At 42.6% G+C, this 22513-nt stretch overlaps 1 protein-coding gene and 1 long non-coding RNA gene across 4 annotated transcripts in view; both read right to left on the reverse strand.

Moving 5' to 3' along the window:
• Nucleotides 1-3987, reverse strand: part of Syx5 (syntaxin 5) — a 61776-nt gene extending 57789 nt beyond the window's left edge. The window contains exon 1 of one of the 3 annotated variants that reach the window (XM_070092908.1): nucleotides 3907-3987. The gene's annotated coding sequence lies outside the window, so the exon portion shown is untranslated. The other 2 variants (XM_070092909.1, XM_070092911.1) reach the window with 2 other exon arrangements.
• A 1240-nt stretch (nucleotides 3988-5227) lies between these two features.
• On the reverse strand, nucleotides 5228-21727 carry LOC128695876 (uncharacterized). Its single transcript, XR_008408075.2, has 3 exons — nucleotides 21545-21727; nucleotides 5676-5803; nucleotides 5228-5507 (listed from the first exon to the last, which is right to left on the reverse strand). It is a non-coding gene; the product is annotated as an uncharacterized lncRNA (long non-coding RNA).
• Between the last annotated feature and the right edge of the window lie 786 nt (nucleotides 21728-22513).

Here is a 22513-nt window from a genome sequence, read left to right on the forward strand (position 1 = left end):
GGTCGATGGATCTATAATTTCCTCACTAACAGAACACAGAGAGTAGTCGTCAACAGAGTAAAGTCCGAGGCAGCTACGGTGAAAAGCTCTGTTCCACAAGGCACAGTACTCGCTCCCATCTTGTTCCTCATCCTCATATCCGACATAGACAAGGATGTCAGCCACAGCACCGTGTCTTCCTTTGCAGATGACACCCGAATCTGCATGACAGTGTCTTCCATTGCAGACACTGCAAAGCTCCAGGCGGACATCAACCAAATCTTTCAGTGGGCTGCAGAAAACAATATGAAGTTCAACGATGAGAAATTTCAATTACTCAGATATGGTAAACATGAGGAAATTAAATCTTCATCAGAGTACAAAACAAATTCTGGCCACAAAATAGAGCGAAACACCAACGTCAAAGACCTGGGAGTGATCATGTCGGAGGATCTCACCTTCAAGGACCATAACATTGTATCAATCGCATCTGCTAGAAAAATGACAGGATGGATAATGAGAACCTTCAAAACTAGGGAGGCCAAGCCCATGATGACACTCTTCAGGTCACTTGTTCTATCTAGGCTGGAATATTGCTGCACACTAACAGCACCTTTCAAGGCAGGTGAAATTGCCGACCTAGAAAATGTACAGAGAACTTTCACGGCGCGCATAACGGAGATAAAACACCTCAATTATTGGGAGCGCTTGAGGTTCCTAAACCTGTATTCCCTGGAACGCAGGAGGGAGAGATACATGATTATATACACCTGGAAAATCCTAGAGGGACTAGTACCGAACTTGCACACGAAAATCACTCACTACGAAAGCAAAAGACTTGGCAGACGATGCACCATCCCCCCAATGAAAAGCAGGGGTGTCACTAGCACGTTAAGAGACCATACAATAAGTGTCAGGGGCCCGAGACTGTTCAACTGCCTCCCAGCACACATAAGGGGGATTACCAACAGACCCCTGGCAGTCTTCAAGCTGGCACTGGACAAGCACCTAAAGTCAGTTCCGGATCAGCCGGGCTGTGGCTCGTACGTTGGTTTGCGTGCAGCCAGCAGCAACAGCCTGGTAGATCAGGCTCTGATCCACCAGGAGGCCTGGTCACAGACCGGGCCGCGGGGGCGTTGACCCCTGGAACTCTCTCCAGGTAAACTCTCCAGGTAAACTGTAAACACATGGTCCACACACCCCCTACCTTTCCTAAAGCCTCCTTGTTCATCTGCTATCCTATTCTCCGTCTTACTCTTAATTCTTTCAATAATAACTCTACCACACACTGCCAGGTATACTCAACAGACTTATCCCCCTATAATTTTTGCACTCTCTTTTATCCCCTTTGCCTTTATACAAAGGAACTATGCATGCTCTCTGCCAATCCCTAGGTACCTTACCCTCTTCCATACATTTATTAAATAATTGCACCAACCACTCCAAAACTATATCCCCACCTGCTTTTAACATTTCTATCTTTATCCCATCAATCCCGGCTGCCTTACCCCCTTTCGTTTTACCTACTGCCTCACAAACTTCCCCCACACTCACAACTGGCTCTTCCTCACTCCTACAAGATGTTGTTCCTCCTTGCCCTATACATGAAATCACAGCTTCCCTATCTTCATCAACATTTAACAATTCCTCAAAATATTCCCTCCATCTTCCCAATACCTCTAACTCTCCATTTAATAACTCTCCTCTCCTACTTTTAACTGACAAATCCATTTGTTCTCTAGGCTTTCTTAACTTGTTAATCTCACTCCAAAACTTTTTCTTATTTTCAACAAAATTTGTTGATAACATCTCACCCACTCTCTCATTTGCTCTCTTTTTACATTGCTTCACCACTCTCTTAACCTCTCTCTTTTTCTCCATATACTCTTCCCTCCTTGCATCACTTCTACTTTGTAAAAACTTCTCATATGCTAACTTTTTCTCCCTTACTACTCTCTTCACATCATAATTCCACCAATCGCTCCTCTTCCCTCCCGCACCCACTTTCCTGTAACCACAAACTTCTGCTGAACACTCTAACATTACATTTTTAAACCTACCCCATACCTCTTCTACCCCATTGCCTATGCTCTCATTAGCCCATCTATCCTCCAATAGCTGTTTATATCTTACCCTAACTGCCTCCTCTTTTAGTTTATAAACCTTCACCTCTCTCTTCCCTGATGCTTCTATTCTCCTTGTATTCCATCTACCTTTTACTCTCAGTGTAGCTACAACTAGAAAGTGATCTGATATATCTGTGGCCCCTCTATAAACATGTACATCCTGAAGTCTACTTAACAGTCTTTTATCTACCAATACATAATCCAACAAACTACTGTCATTTCGCCCTACATCATATCTTGTATACTTATTTATCCTCTTTTTCTTAAAATATGTATTACCTATAACTAAACCCCTTTCTATACAAAGTTCAATCAAAGGGCTCCCATTATCATTTACACCTGGCACCCCAAACTTACCTACCACACCCTCTCTAAAAGTTTCTCCTACTTTAGCATTCAGGTCCCCTACCACAATTACTCTCTCACTTGGTTCAAAGGCTCCTATACATTCACTTAACATCTCCCAAAATCTCTCTCTCTCCTCTGCATTCCTCTCTTCTCCAGGTGCATACACGCTTATTATGACCCACTTTTCGCATCCAACCTTTACTTTAATCCACATAATTCTTGAATTTACACATTCATATTCTCGTTTCTCCTTCCATAACTGATCATTCAACATTACTGCTACCCCTTCCTTTGCTCTAACTCTCTCAGATACTCCAGATTTAATCCCATTTATTTCCCCCCACCGAAACTCCCCTACCCCCTTCAGCTTTGTTTCGCTTAGGGCCAGGACATCCAACTTCTTTTCATTCATAACATCAGCAATCATCTGTTTCTTGTCATCCGCACTACATCCACGCACATATTTTTAATATACAGTTCACAAATTTATATATTTACCAGAATTCCTGGTGATGTATCATTTATTTATAATTAATAGGTCCAGAGCAACTTGTGGATATGACAGTGGTAGGTATCGAAGGGGGACATTTTTTGCAACCTAGGTGTCCCAAATTCCTACTTGTCTAACTGATAAATAATAATTATCTTTGTTCATTTACTGTTATGTACATAATGATACATTCAGATAAATGCAATTTTCCACACCGGGATTAAAAAAAAAAAAAAAAAAGCTCGGATCTCGTGAAAGACATAGCAAAGGTATGGAAGAGGTGGTTAACACCCAGGTATCTATTTACTACCTGGTTAAGGGTGACAGAAGAGGTAGTGAAGGTGCCCAAAAATAAAGATAATAATTACTGACTATATCAACTCCACTCATGTTCACTAAACTTCAGAGTGGGAATACAGTGAAAATTTCACCAACAACGTTTTTGGTTTATCCTAGGTAACTCACACAGATGTTACTATGATAATTGTACTTATTTTCATGTGGATATTGTCATAATATCCACACCAAAGTCCCGAACTTAACTGGATCATACACCATGAAAAATTGTATTAATCGTAAATAATGCTTTGCTAAACTAGGAAAAAAAAGTTACCCAACAATTACATTTTCATCAGAGTATCATCCGCACTAATATTACTACATGCTATTACATCAACAACAACCATAAGCCACCAGGTTAACACATTTCAAAGGAAAATTCAGATACTAACTGTACTTGTGAGTTGTGTAACTCGAGATAGATAGAAATCTGGTCTAGTATTTCGTCAGCCCCAACAGGAAGAAATTCCAAGGCTAAACTTGCCTCCTCTTATTTGTAGCCATATCCAGCACACAAACGCTAACTCCACCCACATCACACCCCAGGCCAGTGCGTCAACACCCCCACCACACACAGTTACTGCTAAATTGTGCTTTATCTGTCATGTTAAGGTGAAAACTGACCATGAATCTCCATAAACAGCTGGTGTGAGGATGATCCTGACACAGTGTAAACACTACCTCAGCCACGATTACAAAATGACGTCACCCATAGCATTTCTTAATGATTACTTTAATAAGTTTATTCTGCTACAGGTACACAAATACAGCTGCATAAATTATTATACACGGTAACGTATGTGTAAATTATCTAGGATAATCCCCCCTCAAAAAATGAGACTGACCTATTTCCATTGAGGTCCTTTTAAATTATTATTATTTACATCTTTAATATTTTAAGTAAGTTAATTTTGGTACAGGTATGTACAAATACAGGTACACAAATTATCATACATAGTAACACAGGTAAATTTCCTAAGATAACCCAAAAAGTCAGAGCTATTTGTTTTCACTGGGGTTCTTGAAAGTACAACTATTTTTTTTTTCTGTAGTGTACAAAATGTAGTTTGCATGTAACAACATATTAAGCACAAAAGCAAGCCACTACTAGCATGAAGTGTATTTCGGACAAGATAAAATTAAACAAGGATAAAAATAGGTAATTTATTAAATAACTGGGGGGTTCATTTTAGGCTTTATACATTACATTTTTTTTATGATAGCCTTCTATAGTAGCTTATATAGACTTTAACTAGAGTAACCCAGTAAATTGAAAGATTGTGGCTCATTTCAGTTAAGGCTTTCGAAAAAAAGCTCTGAAAAATTGCTTCTGTATCCTAGCAAGTATATTTTTTTTGTAATTACTTTGTGAATAACATAATATTTTAAAACCAAAATACCAACTATCTCTCTCTTATCTTAACTATATGTAGTATATATTCACCAGTCGCATTTCTTAACACAAACTAACTCCAAAAATAAACACGCGCAAAAAAAAAAATCACTTGTCTTTTTCCTACCATCAATTTTCCAGTTACAATGTACATAATATCACGTGCAAGCATGCAATATAAACCATAAACATTTATCACTTTCGAAAAAATATATACATGGCGGGGTGTTTAAAAGCGTTTTCTCACACATTCTTGCACTTGAGAAGGAATTATAGATATATCTGCGTGATCCTTACGGGTTTATCGCTCCCCCTTAAGATATCCTGATCTTCCAAATGTTATTTATCTTACTCAAAACAAAGCACTAAACCCACAAGAGATGTCAAATACGTAAGCCCAATATCAAGGAGACGGTTTTCAACACGAGTCTATGGGCATTGTTCATTAGAATTACGAATATGTGGCAAACGAGTTTTTGGGCTAGTGTCCAGGGCGTTTCAAATATCAAGGTTCAAGCCACGTTAACACGCAGTAAGAAAACTGTGTTAGTCCTTTAGTAATTACCAAGTGACAACCATCCCCCCTCCCCATCACCCTCCCACCAGCAACAACTAACTACTCACCCCCAAACCCATCCACCAGCAGCCAACCACCGACCCTTCCCCTAACGACCTTCCCCGTCCTCACAAACAACCACTGACGTCATCACCCCCCCCTCCTCCAGGTCAGTGGTGCCATTTAGCCATGGAGGTCAAGAATAGTGGCGCCACTAGTCACTCTTCTGCCATCCACCACACCATCAGCACCTCCAGCTCCTCCAGTTCCATCGACCTGTAGTAATTTAAAAAAACTTGGATTACTCCAGTTTCATAGTAATTTTTGATCAGCTTTGAAAATATTTTAGCAATTTTTCTTTCTACAAAATGTTGAAGGAAGCATTCTAAATACATAGACTTCAAACTGCTGCTTACTGCAGTTCATGAATAGTAATGTTCATACCGTTATCTTTGCAGACATTGTTTTGGGGTGTTGCTGCTGGTGATATCTGAAGACTTGCAGCTGCCCACAACAGGGCCTTCACCACACAGCAGCTGCCCACAACACGGTCTTCACCACACAGCAGCTGCCTACAACACAGGGAATATCTTCAACCTACAAGATTCTATAAACTTAAGATCATTAATTAAAATGTTAAAGGAGCACACACACAATGATGTAGTGGAGGCAGGATCCATTCATAACTTTAAGCAGAGGTAGGATAAAGCTCATGGAGCGGGGAGTCACTCTCCCTGCTAGTTTAGTTTAATATCTAAACTAGCGGAAAGAGTGAACCAGTGAAGAAGCGGGGCCAGGAGCTGTGAATCGACCTCTGCAACCACAACTAGGTGAGTACACACACTGTTGAAGGAACACACAAGAAATAACAGACAAGCTTTAACTGCTGTATGTCAGCAGCAGGACAACATTCGCACAATTCGGGAGCTTAAGCTCAGGGGGAAAAAAAAATATATACCTACCCAACCCTACTAACAATAGTAGTAATGAGGCGGACAGCCTCAGTACTGCCATTATTAGTAGTTTGAGGTATGATACATTTTAAAATTTCTTGACCTTGGGTTTGTATTGTCAGGAAGCAAAGTGTTGCGACAGTGGACAGTCAGTGTTGTGCACGCAGAAGTGTTTGTAGTGACAGAATTCTGCGGCAATTAAACAAGTTGGAGGGTAAACTCCATAACGTACATTACAACCTAGCCAAACCTACTCCTAATATATTTAAGGGATAAGTGTCTAACAGGGGGAAAAAAAAAATTGATGGAAAATCAACTTGACTACTCTCCTCTGAATCAAACCTGATTGGGGACAGATCGATGAAAGTCAGAGTTTACCGATCTCCCTTCCCCCCCCCATTCAAACTATTTTACAAACGTGCACATTTACCCAAATAAAAATTCCCATAACTGGATAGTAGACAATCATTTAACTACCGTGTTACGTCCCTGAAAACACCGTGTTAGGTAAAACCGTGTTAGGTGAACTGAAGAACTTGTGGGAAAAATAGGGTTACGTTCCTGAGAGCCCCAAAAAAGCCAAACAACTTTTTTTAGGCCTCCACACCTTACAAAAATAAGTGAAAATATAATTGTAATTCATTGTTATGATGCATTATGTTTTTACAGCTGAAGATTACAAATGTAACACTATTTCTTACCTTAAATTGTGGGTGCTGGTGTTTGTGGATGATTGTGAAGAGTGGAGAGTTATGCTGTGGCCCTACTGGGCTGAGGTGGATGGTATAGGTTCTGGTATTGAAGTTGATGGTTGTACTGGAGTGTCTGTCATTCAATCAAGTGATTCAATAAGTCTCAAGTCATTCAGTAAGTCAGTCAAGTGATGGTGGGGTGGAGTCGGGGGTGGCTGGGGACGGTGGGAGGTCTCCCCAGCTGAACCACAACAAGGCGGCCGCTTGAGGAAAGGGAAGTTTTTTTACCTTCCGGCAAACTAAACCATGTTAAATTCATCATACGACGTGTTACATAAAATTGTGCCGCAATTCTTCAATTGTGCCATACCCAAATTGTGCCAAATAAACTCATCCTAAATGACAGTCTACTGTACATATATTATCCATAGGGGTTATACACAGCTTGTAAAATATTAGGATATCAGGTGTGATCAAAGGAAGGGGAGGGTACTTGCAACTGCTTGTATCAAGATACCTGACACCCCCTTGAAGGGCATCCAAATTTAACATGAAAGTAGTTGGGATCATTAAGACATTGTATTTCCCCTACACTTCCACGTCCCTCATAACACACTAGACTAACAACCAACACTATGGGTTATCTAACCAGTTGGAGGCCTGCCGTATACCAGTCTCCTAACACACACTACTATGCTAGCCTGAATTTGTAACCTACCTTACCTGCCAGTTATGGCTGGCAACTTAGGCACAACCTGAGGACCAATACATTCAAGCCCCCACACTCTCTACCTCTATTTTTCTGGGTTTCTAACTCACCAGGGTTAATAATCCTATTCTCAGATTGGTAGTAATAAGTCCCTTCCCCCTTAACTATACTCATCAGTATCAGATGTTAGTGAATCCTTTCTGCCCACTTCACTTCAAATCAGATATTTTCATTATTAACGTCTGCTGCCAGAAGCGTTAGATTTCACTACTTACAAACTATCAAACCAACTGCAATTCTGAATGCTAATACTTTTATAATCATAGGAACCTGAATGCCGCTTAAATTTTCCAAAATGATGAAACTGTGTAAACTCAATGAATCAATATTTAACTTTGCCCAGTTTGGCCAAAGGTATAAAATACGTAGAACACCCACCGCAACCACTACCCAAAGCCCGAAGCCCACCAACATCCCCACAGGAACCACGTGCAATAACAGATTTCAAACAGCTTCTGAAGGTCGTTGGCGGGTTTCAAGGCCCACAGTTCTACGTAATCTATGCCTTCGGGGGAGATTACTCTCCCCTGCTATATGCATTCATAATGCATATAGCAGATTCTCCATTTTATTCTTAACCTAACTACCTAAATATAAAACTACTTACAATACACTTACGGAAACCAACAATGGAGAAGCAATTCGAGACGGTCTTTTCGTTTCTCTTGGACGAGTATCAAGTCAGACCAAGGGTCAAAAAGTATAACAAACCACAAGACAGGTCGCAAAAACCATGGAAGGAGGGGGTCGAGTGAAATTACAAAAGACGTCAGGCGACCAAGTTTCAAAAAGCAGTAGTGGTGGTATAGACAGCAGTAAAGACAGTAGTAATAATAACAATAGTAGTGTAGGTAATACTGGAAAGATTTGCGGTAGTACCAATGGTGGTAGTGATAATGCTAATGGTGGTAGTACAGTGGACCCCCGGATAACGATTACCTCCGAATGTGACCAATTATGTAAGTGTATTTATGTAAGTGCGTTTGTACGTGTATGTTTGGGGGTCTGAAATGGACTAATCTACTTCACAATATTTCTTATGGGAACAAATTCGGTCAGTACTGGCACCTGAACATACTTCTGGAGTGAAAAAATATCGTTAACCGGGGGTCCACTGTATTAGTACTGGCAATAATAGAAGTGCTGGTAATCAAGTCTAGCAGTATAGTAGTAGTAGTGGAGGTAGTGAAATAGTGTCAGTACAAAAAAAAAAGTGGGGAAATGACAACACGTTAACCTTCAATAATAAAGTTCAACAGGAACTTATAATAAGCATGAAAAGAAACTCCAATATTCCTGTTGGTCAATGTTAGGTAAGAAATTAGAAGTAAATAAAAAAGTCTGGCTAAGAGAAAACCATCTTTTATCAAGGTTGGAGAGTAGAGTTCAAAATTAACTCTCCAATTTAGTCTCCAAGACTGCTGTCACCTCTGTAGTCGACAGATAAAGTCTACTCCCTAAGCGAAACATTTTATGAATAATGATACCTGCCACAATGTCTCTTACCAACCTGGTATTGTACACCATTTATAATATGAAACATAATAAAAGTTAGAGAAATCTGGTCCAGGAAAAGACATCAAAAGTAAGGCCAGGTGTAGTCGATAATAGTCTCAAAACAACCCAGGTTATACCTACACGTCTAAAGTTTCCTCCCTAAGTGTCAGTTTTGTGAACTTAATAAACAAGGCAACATTAGACTTGCCAAAGGCATAAAATACGTAGAACACCCACCACAACCACTACCCAAAGCCCGGAACCCACCAACATCCCCACAGAAACCACGTGAAATAACAGATCCCACACAGCTTCTGAAGGTCGTTGGTGGGTTCCAAGGCCCACAGTTCTACGTAATCTATGCCTTCGGGGGAGATTACTCTCCCCTGCTATATGCATTCATAACGCATATAGCAGATTCTCCAGTAATATACCTTCCTTATCCTACTTAACACCACCTAATTCTACAAGTTATTTTGATAGTAGAAACTAAATAATTGTAGACCTACAAAGTGTTGTGTGCATGTACTCACCTAATTGTACTCACCTAATTGTGGTTGCAGGGGTCGAGACTCAGTTCCTGGCCCCGCTTCTTCACTGATCGCTACTGGGTCCTCTCTCTCTCTGCTTCCTGAGCTTTGTCATACCTCTTCTTAAAACTATGTATGGTTCCTGCCTCCACTACTTCACTGCTAGGCTATTCCACTTGCTGACAACTCTGTGACTGAAGAAATACTTCCTAACGTCCCTGTGACTCGTCTGAGTCTTCAGCTTCCAGTTGTGACCCCTTGTCCCTGTGTCCCCTCTCTGGAACATCCTATCTCTGTCCACCTTGTCTATTCCCTGCAGTATCTTGTATGTCGTTATCATGTCTCCCCTGACCCTTCTGTCCTCCAGTGTCGTCAGTCCGATTTCCCTTAACCTTTCCTCGTACGACATTCCCTTGAGCTCTGGGACTAGCCTTGTTGCAAACCTTTGTACTTTCTCTAACTTCTTGACGTGCTTGACCAGGTGTGGGTTCCAGACTGGTGCTGCATACTCCAGTATGGGCCTAACATACACAGTGTACAGTGTCTTGAACGATTCCTTATTAAGGTATCGGAACGCTATTCTCAGGTTTGCCAGGCGCCCGTATGCTGCAGCGGTTATTTGGTTGATGTGTGCCTCCGGTGATGTGCTCGGTGTTATGGTCACCCAAAGGTCTTTCTCCCTGAGTGAGGTCTGTAGTCTTTGTCCACCTAGCCTATACTCTGTCTGCGGTCTTCTTTGCCCCTCCCCAATCTTCATGACTTTGCATTTGGCTGGATTGAATTCGAGAAGCCAGTTACTGGACCACATGTCCAGCCTGTCCAGGTCTCTTTGCAGTCCTGCCTCATCCTCGTCCGATTTAATTCTTCTCATCAACTTCACGTCATCTGCGAACAGGGACACTTCAGAGTCTATTCCTTCCATCATGTCGTTCACATATATCAAAAATAGCACTGGTCCTAGAACTGACCCCTGTGGGACCCCACTCGTAACAGGCGCCCACTGTGATACCTCTTCACATACCATGACTCGTTGCTGCCTCCCTGTCAGGTATTCCCTTATCCATTGCAGTGCCCTCCCTTTTACATGCGCCTGATCCTCCAGCTTCTGCACTAATCTCTTGTGGGGAACTGTGTCAAAAGCCTTCCTGCAGTCTAGGAAAACACAATCTACCCACCCCTCTCGTGTCTTACTTCTGTTACCTTGTCATAAAACTCCAGGAGGTTTTTGATACAAGATTTGCCTTCCATGAACCCATGCTGGTTTTCGTTTATAATCTTGTTCCTTTCCAGGTGTTCGACCACTCTCCTCCTGATAATCTTCTCCATGACTTTGCACACAATACATGTCAGAGACACAGGTCTGTAGTTTAGTGCCTCGTTTCTGTTTCCTTTCTTAAATATGGGGACTACATTAGCTGTCTTCCATTTCTCAGGTAGTTGCCCAGTTTCAAGGGATGTGTTGAAGATTGTGGTTAGAGGCACACACAGCATCTCTGCTCCTTCTCTAAGGACCCATGGGGAGATGTTGTCCGGTCCCATCGCCCTTGAGGTGTCAAGGTCACTTAAGAGCTTCTTCACCTCCTCCTCAGTTGTTCGTATGTCATCCAACACTTGTTGGCATATTCCCTCTTGATGTTCCCTTCTGTGCTGTCTTCCCACAGCCCTTCCTGTCTTTACTGTAAAAACTTCCTTATATCTCCTGTTCAGCTCCTCACATACCTCCTGATCATTTCTTGTGAGTTCTCCACCTTCTGTCCTTAATCTGACCACCTGGTCTTTGACTGTTGTCTTCCTCCTGATGTGGCTATACAACAGTTTCGGGTCAGTCTTGATTCTCGATGCTATGTCATTTTCATACTGTTGCTGGGCCTCCTTCCTTGCCTGTGTGTACTCATTCCTGGCTCTGCGACTGATCTCCCTATTTTCGTGTGTTCTCTGCCTTCTGTACTTTTTCCATTCTCTATTGCACTTTGTTTTTTCCTCCTTACACCGTCGGGTAAACCAGGGGCTCGTTCTGGTCTTCCCGTTGTTACTGTTGCCCTTGGGAATAAACCTTTCCACTGCCTCCTTGCATTTTGTTGTTACATATTCCATCATTTCATTTACTGGCTTACCTGCCAGTTCTCTGTCCCACTGGACCTCCCGCAGGAAGTTCTTCAATCCTATGTAGTCCCCTCTTTTATAGTCAGGCTTTTCCCATTCAACTCCTGTTATTCTCTCCACTTGCAGCTCTACTATGTATTCAAAGCACAGAACCACGTGGTCGCTAGCTCCTAGGGGACTCTCATACTTGATGTCCTCAATGTCTGAGCTGCCCAGGGTGAACACAAGGTCCAATCTTGCTGGTTCATCCTCCCCTCTCACTCTGGTAGTGTCCTTAACATGTTGGTGCATGAGGTTTTCCAGCACCACGTCCAACATCCTGGCTCTCCATGTTTCGGTACCCCCATGTGGCTCCAGGTTTTCCCAGTCAATCTCCCTGTGGCTGAAATCCCCCATAACCAGCAACTTTGCTCTGCTGGAGTGATTAACACAAGCCTATCCGATGTTATCCTGACGCCAAATGACTTCGAACAGGCGATAAATGACATGCCCATGCACTCTGCCCCAGGGCCAGACTCATGGAACTCCGTGTTCATCAAGAACTGCAAGAAGCCCCTATCACGAGCCTTTTCCATCCTATGGAGAGGGAGCATGGACATGGGGGTCGTCCCACAGTTACTAAAATCAACAGACATAGCCCCACTCCACAAAGGGGGCAGTAAAGCAACAGCAAAGAACTACAGACCAATAGCACTAACATCCCATATCATAAAAATCTTTGAAAGGGTCCTAAGAAGCAAGATCACCACCCATCTAGAAACCCATCAGTTACACAACCCAGGGCAACATGGGTTTAGAACAGGTCGCTCCTGTCTGTCTCAACTATTGGGTCACTACGACAAGGTCCTAAATGCACTAGAAGACAAAAAGAATGCAGATGTAATATATACAGACTTTGCAAAAGCCTTCGACAAGTGTGACCATGGCGTAATAGCGCACAAAATGCGTGCTAAAGGAATAACAGGAAAAGTCGGTCGATGGATCTATAATTTCCTCACTAACAGAACACAGAGAGTAGTCCTCAACAGAGTAAAGTCCGAGGCAGCTACGGTGAAAAGCTCTGTTCCACAAGGCACAGTAATCACTCCCATCTTGTTCCTCATCCTCATATCCGACATAGACAAGGATGTCAGCCACAGCACCGTGTCTTCCTTTGCAGATGACACCCGAATCTGCATGACAGTGTCTTCCATTGCAGACACTGCAAGGCTCCAGGCGGACATCAACCAAATCTTTCAGTGGGCTGCAGAAAACAATATGAAGTTCAACGATGAGAAATTTCAATTACTCAGATATAGTAAACACGAGGAAATTAAATCTTCATCAGAGTACAAAACAAATTCTGGCCACAAAATAGAGTGAAACACCAACGCCAAAGACCTGGGAGTGATCATGTCGGAGGATCTCACCTTCAAGGACCATAACATTGTATCAATCGCATCTGCTAGAAAAATGACAGGATGGATAATGAGAACCTTCAAAACTAGGGAGGCCAAGCCCATGATGACACTCTTCAGGTCACCTTTCAAGGCAGGTGAAATTGCTGACCTAGAAAATGTACAGAGAACCTTCACGGCACGCATAACGGAGATAAAACACCTCAATTACTGGGAGCGCTTGAGGTTCCTAAACCTGTATTCCCTGGAATGCAGGCGGGAGAGATACATGATTATATACACCTGGAAAATCCTAGAGGGACTAGTACCGAACTTGCACACGAAAATCACTCACTACGAAAGCAAAAGACTTGGCAGACGATGCAACATTCCCCCAATGAAAAGCAGGGGTGTCACTAGCACGTTAAGAGACCATACAATAAGTGTCAGGGGCCCGAGACTGTTCAACTGCCTCCCAGCATACATAAGGGGGATTACCAACAGACCCCTGGCAGTCTTCAAGCTGGCACTGGACATGCACCTAAAGTCGGTTCCTGACCAGCCGGGCTGTGGATCGTACGTTGGTTTGCGTGCAGCCAGCAGCAACAGCCTGGTTGATCAGGCTCTGATCCACCAGGAGGCCTGGTCACAGACTGGGCCGTGGGGGCGTTGACCCCCGGAACTCTCTCCAGGTAAACTCCAGGTAAAACCTCAGCAAGTGTATCCACCATTGCTCTGTTGCTCTCTTCATATTCCTCTCTTGGCCTCCTGCAGTTCTGTGGTGGATTATACATCACTGCAATGACCACTTTGTGTTCCCCAGACTGAAGTGTACCTGCTATGCTATGTATGTACTGTCCTGGGAGACAGTAATGGTGAAGCTGGAGGTGCTGTCCTGGGAGACAGTAATGGTGAAGCTGGAGGTGCTGTCCTGGGAGACAGAAATGGTGAAGCTGGAGATACTGTCCTGGGAGACAGAAATGGTGAAGCTGGAGGTGCTGTCCTGGGAGACAGAAATGGTGAAGCTGGAGATACTGTCCTGGGAGACAGTAATGGTGAAGCTGGAGGTGCTGTCCTGGGAGACAGAAATGGTGAAGCTGGAGATACTGTCCTGGGAGACAGAAATGGTGAAGCTGGAGATATTGTCCAGGTAGTCGGGAATTATACGCAGGAAGGAATACATATAAATGATCTCATAGGGGACAGGAGCCATAGTAGGGAAACAAGTGTAGTCAAAGATAAGATAAAACCAATATTGCAAACTAGAAATACCGCAGGAAATAGCAAACAAGAGGACTCCAATAGCAATAGTGAGGATAAATTACCAAAAACAACTGGTGGGAGCTCCATTGTTGGTGCTAGGGAGGATAGAAGTAAGACAGGGAAACATGCACCAACAGGGAATACAGTCACAGAAACCCAAGGCAAGCGGAAACCAAGCCTGTGCACATACTATGCACTTGGTATCTGCTGGCATGGGAAATCTGGAAAAACAGATGGGACATGCAACTATGACCACCCTAGAAAATGCCATGCCCATATGAAAACAGGAAAATGCAAACTCCCTTCCTGTAAGCTTTTTCACCCTGAAATGTGTACCTCTTCAGTACAGGAAAGACTGTGCTATAACTTAAATTGCCAGGCATACCATCTAAAGGGGACAAAAAGATACAAAACATCCAGGCCATGGGAAAACCTGGGTAGCCACAGCCACTCAAGAGGGAGAGGTTTTTTAGTGCCAGGAAGGAAAAAAAACTGGCAGGAAATGGCAGAAATCGTACACCAAATCCAGTCATTCCTGGAGTGGAACCACAGTCGATGGCCTCCACTCCAAACCAACAGATACAGATACTAATGCCGGAAAAAAAATCCCCCCCCAGTACCAACAATACCACCAGTCCGATAACATTCTTCTTTGCAAATATACAGGGTCTAAAGCCAGCTACAAACAACAAAATACCTTTCATCCGTGGACTGCTTGCAGAGGCAAAGGCAATGTTCGCGGCTTTCACTGAGACCCACATAAAGGATCACTTGGACAACGAAGTATGGATCCCAGGTTACAACCTATACAGATGTGACAGAGTGAACAGGCAAAAGGGGGGGGTTGGCCTGTACATTGCAGAGTCACTTGTTTGCACAGAACTGCTTAATGCCTCAAATGACGTAGTGGAAGTTTTAGCAGTAAAGGTCGAGAACCAAAACCTAGTCATTGTGGTAGTCTACAAGCCTCCGGATGCAACATCCCAGCAATTCCAGGAACAGCTGTTAAAAATTGACCACTGTCTGGAAAATCTTCCAGCTCCTGCACCCAACATCTTGCTCCTGGGGGATTTCAACTTAAGGCACCTAAAATGGAGGAATATAGCAAATAATATTGTTGCAGTAATAACACCAGGAGGCAGCTCTGATGAAAACTCACACTCACACGAGCTTTTAAATCTCTGCACAAAATTCAATTTAAACCAGCAAATAATAGAGCCTACAAGACTGGAGAATACACTAGACCTCATCTTCACTAACAATGATGATCTGATAAGAAATGTCACCATATCAAAAACAATATACTCAGATCACAACATAATTGAGGTTCAGACATGTATGCATGGAGCCCCAGACCGACAAAATGAGACTAGTCACGAGGGAGCATTCACCAAATTCAACTTCAATAACAAAAACATAAAGTGGGACCAAGTAAACCAAGTCCTAACCGATATAAGCTGGGAAGATATACTAAGCAACACAGACCCAAACTTATGCCTAGAACAGATTAACTCGGTGGCACTCGATGTATGCACAAGGCTTATTCCTCTAAGAAAAAGGAGGAGTAGATGTAAAATAGAAAGAGACAGGCGCTCCCTTTACAGGCGACGGAAAAGAATAACAGAGCGGCTAAAAGAGGTCAATATATCTGAAATGCGCAGGGAGACACTGGTCAGAGAAATAGCAAGCATCGAACTTAAGCTAAAAGAATCCTTTAGGAGTCAGGAATCGCGGGAAGAACTAAAAGCCATAAATGAAATCGAAAGAAACCCAAAGTATTTCTTCTCCTATGCCAAATCAAAATCGAGAACAACGTCCAGTATTGGGCCCCTACTTAAACAAGATGGGTCCTACACAGATGACAGCAAGGAAATGAGTGAGCTACTCAAGTCCCAATATGACTCAGTTTTTAGCAAGCCGCTAACCAGACTGAGAGTCGAAGACCAAAATGAATTTTTTATGAGAGAGCCACAAAATTTGACTAACACAAGCCTATCCGATGTTATCCTGACGCCAAATGACTTCGAACAGGCGATAAATGACATGCCCATGCACTCTGCCCCAGGGCCAGACTCATGGAACTCTGTGTTCATCAAGAACTGCAAGAAGCCCCTATCACGAGCCTTTTCCATCCTATGGAGAGGGAGCATGGACACGGGGGTCGTCCCTCAGTTACTAAAAACAACAGACATAGCCCCACTCCACAAAGGGGGCAGTAAAGCAACAGCAAAGAACTACAGACCAATAGCACTAACATCCCATATCATAAAAATCTTTGAAAGGGTCCTAAGAAGCAAGATCACCACCCATCTAGAAACCCATCAGTTACACAACCCAGGGCAACATGGGTTTAGAACAGGTCGCTCCTGTCTGTCTCAACTACTGGATCACTACGACAAGGTCCTAAATGCACTAGAAGACAAAAAGAATGCAGATGTAATATATACAGACTTTGCAAAAGCCTTCGACAAGTGTGACCATGGCGTAATAGCGCACAAAATGCGCGCTAAAGGAATAACAGGAAAAGTCGGTCGATGGATCTATAATTTCCTCACTAACAGAACACAGAGAGTAGTCGTCAACAGAGTAAAGTCCGAGGCAGCTACGGTGAAAAGCTCTGTCCCACAAGGCACAGTACTAGCTCCCATCTTGTTCCTCATCCTCATATCCGACATAGACAAGGATGTCAGCCACAGCACCGTGTCTTCCTTTGCAGATGACACCCGAATCTGCATGACAGTGTCTTCCATTGCAGACACTGAAAGGCTCCAGGCGGACATCAACCAAATCTTTCAGTGGGCTGCAGAAAACAATATGAAGTTCAACGATGAGAAATTTCAATTACTCAGATATGGTAAACATGAGGAAATTAAATCTTCATCAGAGTACAAAACAAATTCTGGCCACAAAATAGAGCGAAACACCAACGTCAAAGACCTAGGAGTGATTATGTCGGAGGATCTCACCTTCAAGGACCATAACATTGTATCAATCGCATCTGCTAGAAAAATGACAGGATGGATAATGAGAACCTTCAAAACTAGGGAGGCCAAGCCCATGATGACACTCTTCAGGTCACTTGTTCTATCTAGGCTGGAATATTGCTGCACTCTAACAGCACCTTTCAAGGCAGGTGAAATTGCCGACCTAGAAAATGTACAGAGAACTTTCACGGCGCGCATAACGGAGATAAAACACCTCAATTACTGGGAGCGCTTGAGGTTTCTAAACCTGTATTCCCTGGAACGCAGGAGGGAGAGATACATGATTATATACACCTGGAAAATCCTAGAGGGACTAGTACCAAACTTGCACACGAAAATCACTCACTACGAAAGCAAAAGACTTGGCAGACGATGCACCATTCCCCCAATGAAAAGCAGGGGTGTCACTAGCACGTTAAGAGACCATACAATAAGTGTCAGGGGCCCGAGACTGTTCAACTGCCTCCCAGCATACATAAGGGGGATTACCAACAGACCCCTGGCAGTCTTCAAGCTGGCACTGGACATGCAACCTAAAGTCGGGTCCTGACCAGCCGGGCTGTGGATCGTACGTTGGTTTGCGTGCAGCCAGCAGCAACAGCCTGGTTGATCAGGCTCTGATCCACCAGGAGGCCTGGTCACAGACTGGGCCGTGGGGGCGTTGACCCCCGGAACTCTCTCCAGGTAAACTCCAGGTAAAACCTCAGCAAGTGTATCCACCATTGCTCTGTTGCTCTCTTCATATTCCTCTCTTGGCCTCCTGCAGTTCTGTGGTGGATTATACATCACTGCAATGACCACTTTGTGTTCCCCAGACTGAAGTGTACCTGCTATGTAGTCTCTTTCTCCAGTCTCATCTATGCCTTCCATTATCTCGAATTTCCATCTGTTTTTTTATGAGCAGAGCAACCCCACCTCCCCCCTGCCCCTTCTATCTTTCCTCATGATCTGGTATCCTGGTGGGAAGATTGCATCTGTTATTGTCTCCGTGAGTTTTGTTTCTGTAACTGCTATGATGTCTGGGGACTTCTCATCGATTCTTTCTTGCCATTCCTCATGTTTATTCGTTAATCCATCTGCATTTGTGTACCAAACCTTCAACTTCTGTTCTAATACTGTAACTGTGGTGCGGGGGGTGGAAACAGAGGGATCGGTGTGTGATGGTTGGTTTGGATTGTTCAGTTGCCTTGGGGGTGTCGTGGCTGGAGTCCTTCTGCAGGTGTTTCTGGGGGGTGCGCTTGTCCTTCCATTTTATCCTGGGTTATTCTGCTCTCCTTTTTCATTTCCTCCCATTTCTCCTTTCGTTTTTGAACTCTCTCTTTCACTGTCTTCCTTTCGTTCTGTGTTCTGTCTCGATCGAGGTACACACTCCGGAACTCCTGCTTGCCTCTCAGCCGTGTGTGTGTGTGTGTGTGTGTGTGTGTGTGTGTGTGTGTGTGTATATATATAATATATATATATATATATATATATATATATATATATATATATATATATATATATATATATATATATATATATATATATATATATATGCACCACAGCTATGCAGCATACTCCAGGTATAGGCCTTACTAATTTGCAGAGCAGTGGCGGCGCAAGGGGGGATTAAGGGAGGTAAAGGTAAGATCAAGGGGTTCTAGATGCGATCAAGTAGTTCTAGATGCGATCAAGGGGTTCTAGATGCGATCAAGGGGTTCTAGATGCGATCACGGGGTTCTAGGTGCGATCAAGGGGTTCTAGGTGCAATCAAGGGGTTCTAGGTGCGACCAAGGGGTTCTAGGTAAGATCAAGGGTTCTAGGTAAGATCAAGGGGGTCTAGGTAAGATCAAGGGGGTCTAGGTAAGATCAAGGGGGTCTAGGTAAGATCAAGGGGGTCTAGGTAAGATCAAGGGGGTCTAGGTAAGATCAGTCTACAAAGTCTATTTATATACTTTATAACCCAGTTTAAAAAAAATGCTCTTTCCCCAGACGCTCTAATAGACTCTGGAGTCGTAAGCGCTAAACCCACAGGACTATACTAATGAAAATATTTTTGGGACTTCAAAGCATAAAATTACTTGGCCAGACCCTCTACAACCCTACTGAAAATAGGAAGATGTGGTTAATTCCACATTTGAGGAATTATTGATTTTTCCTGCTATAATATATTCTGCCTAATGAAAACTTATATGGTCATGTGAAGCTAAAACTTTGGCTGTGTAGTTTTAAAAATAGGTTGGACAAATGAGTGGTTGAGTTGGACCTATCTAACATGGGGCAAATAGGCCTGCTTCAGTGCTTATGTCTTAATAATGGATATGCCTTATTTAATAGGCTTTCCTTACACCCGGCATCAACACCTCTACCATTACTCTCACTATTAACCTGGTAGATGTCAGGAAGATATTATGACATTTTTATTAGGGTATTTATGCTCCCCCAAGATGCGACTCCTACCAGTAGGCCTGCTGCAGTGTTCCTCTTTAAAGTGAACAGTGCCAATGAATATAAGGAAGATAAGAGATAAGATAAGATAAGATTTCGTTCGGATTTTTAACCCCGGAGGGTTAGCCACCCAGGATAACCCAAGAAAGTCAGTGCGTCATCGAGGACTGTCTAACTTATTTCCATTGGGGTCCTTAATCTTGTCCCCCAGGATGCGACCCACACCAGTCGACTAACACCCAGGTACCTATTTGCTGCTAGGTGAACAGGACAACAGGTGTAAGGAAACGTGTCGAAATGTTTCCACCCGCCGGGAATCGAACCCGGGCCCTCCGTGTATGAAGCGGGAGCTTTAGCCACCAGGCCACCGGGCCACCCGATACGGTACTATGCTCAACAATCAGCCCTCCTGGCCCTATATCACTCTCTTATTTACCCCTATCTCACCTATGGAATTTGTGCATGGGGCTCAACAACAATTAACCATCTCAGACCACTAATTACCCAACAAAAGGCTGCAGTTAGAATGATAACAAATTCTCACTACAGGCAGCACACTCCACCAATATTCAATACACTAAACCTACTCACCATACAAAACATCCATACTTATTACTGCACCTATTACATACATAGAACACTTAACTCTGATATTAACCCTCCCCTCAAACATCTCCTTGCCAACCTCAACAGAACACATGACCATAACACAATAACACAGATCACTCTTTGATGTTCCTCGTGTCCATCTCACACTATGCAAAAACTCAATGCACATAAAAGGCCCTAAAATCTGGAATTCATTACCTGTAAATATAAAAGAAACACTACCTGTTTATAAATTCAAGTCTCTTCTCAAAGATCACTTACTCACCCAAAACCAAATAAATATTGAATAACTGAACCTTATAAATTGTATATCTTAAATGTTTCTCACAATTATATCACATAAATGTTAAATCTAAAACCCAATCTAACTTTATTATTTTTTAAATACACTACCTAACAGAATACTCCATACGACTGAATGTACAACAATGCATGCAACCACATGACCTGTCTTTGTAATACTCACTTGTGCTTTATAGTAATCTGTTTACATTAATGTTTTATCACTGATTTCATCATTGCTTAGTTAATCTTAAGTTAATTTTAAGCCAGCCCGTAATGCTATGCATAGTATAAGTGGCTTTGGCATGCTGCTCTTATCTGTATTTTTTTGTACCTCTGTATGTGTGCTCAAATTGTAAATAAATAAATAAATAAATAAATAAATAAATAAATAAATGCCCAATTGTGCCAGGGATCGAATCTCGGTTCTTCAGTTGATGCCGCTACCAACTGAGCCATAATATATCACTTACACATTTCATCTCTGCTTCCTACATTCTTGCAGGCTGGGTATAGGCTGCATAGTAAAAATATATTACACTAACTAAAACTTCCTAAAATCTAATCAGTCTTCAATTCTAAGTTTTACAACCCATTTCTCCAGTTTTTATTTCCACCCTAATCAAGGTAACCTATAGAATACATTCATCATTATTTTCTAGCCAGAGATTTCATCTCTGATCTGAAGATAAGCTAATATTTCCCACGAAGCTACTTATATCAATTGCTTACAATCTCTCCTATACTCTCCCCACCACCTTCCCACCTAATACAATTACTATCTGCTGCAAATAACCAAACTTTAGTGGACTTATAACCTGAAAATACCTTACAAGTGGGGCCCTGCCCACCTCTAACGACGTCTCCAACTGCTGCATCTCCATATAACACTAAATGTTATGGGTCAGACCATTTACTAGTGTGGTTGTCTCCACCCCTCAGACTGGTCAATGTTGCTGTGTTGATCAATGTTGCAGCAGACACAGCCAGGCACAGCACTCCTCAGTTACCACACCTGAAACAAAACATTCCCATTATAACCATGAACATTATACACATAGGTGAACATTACCACGTAATATAAACTAGTAACATTACTGCCTGACTGATATAAACATTAATGTTTAACATAGTAAGTAAAGCTATCTTTTTCTTTAATAAATATTTCTTTCACATAAACCTGATGACTAGCAATTTGTTTACATGGAAGTCTATATCTGGATCATAAGGCCCAAGTTCCTTGGATCTAGAGACCTTCACTAAGTTATTTTCCAATAATGGAAAAAAATAGCCCAGAACTGGATACACCATTATGGGTTATGTAACGCCTAGTGTGAGAGTTATTGTCTGATCAGAGAAAGGGGAGTAACTCTAGTTCCTCGCATCAAAACCCCTCCACTAAGGTCAATTATCCCCGCTCCCCTCTAAGACATTAGACCCCAAAGAAAATTATGACTATTAAAATATTAATAATTTGGTGACCAAACTGGTGATGTGGAACAGGAGCTGCAGTTCAACTCTGCTGTTATACTGACAAATACGTCACCAGACAATACTTACGTTATTTAGGTGTATTTTTTTTTTTAAATTCCATTATTCCATGCACAACACCATTCAGGCCCTTCGCTTAGCCTGCTCTGAGCACTCTAATTTTTTCAAAGTAATTGTGCCGGCCACTCGGGACACTCGGTGAAGAGCACCCCGTGCAAGCCGGTGATTTACACCTTTCCTATCAAGGGAACTAAGCAAAACTAATCTTTCACAACCTCTCATCTAGTCCCACACAAGTACCTCCAA

Source organism: Cherax quadricarinatus, chromosome 41 (genome assembly GCF_038502225.1).
Source record: "Cherax quadricarinatus isolate ZL_2023a chromosome 41, ASM3850222v1, whole genome shotgun sequence".
NCBI classification, from domain to species: domain Eukaryota; kingdom Metazoa; phylum Arthropoda; class Malacostraca; order Decapoda; family Parastacidae; genus Cherax; species Cherax quadricarinatus.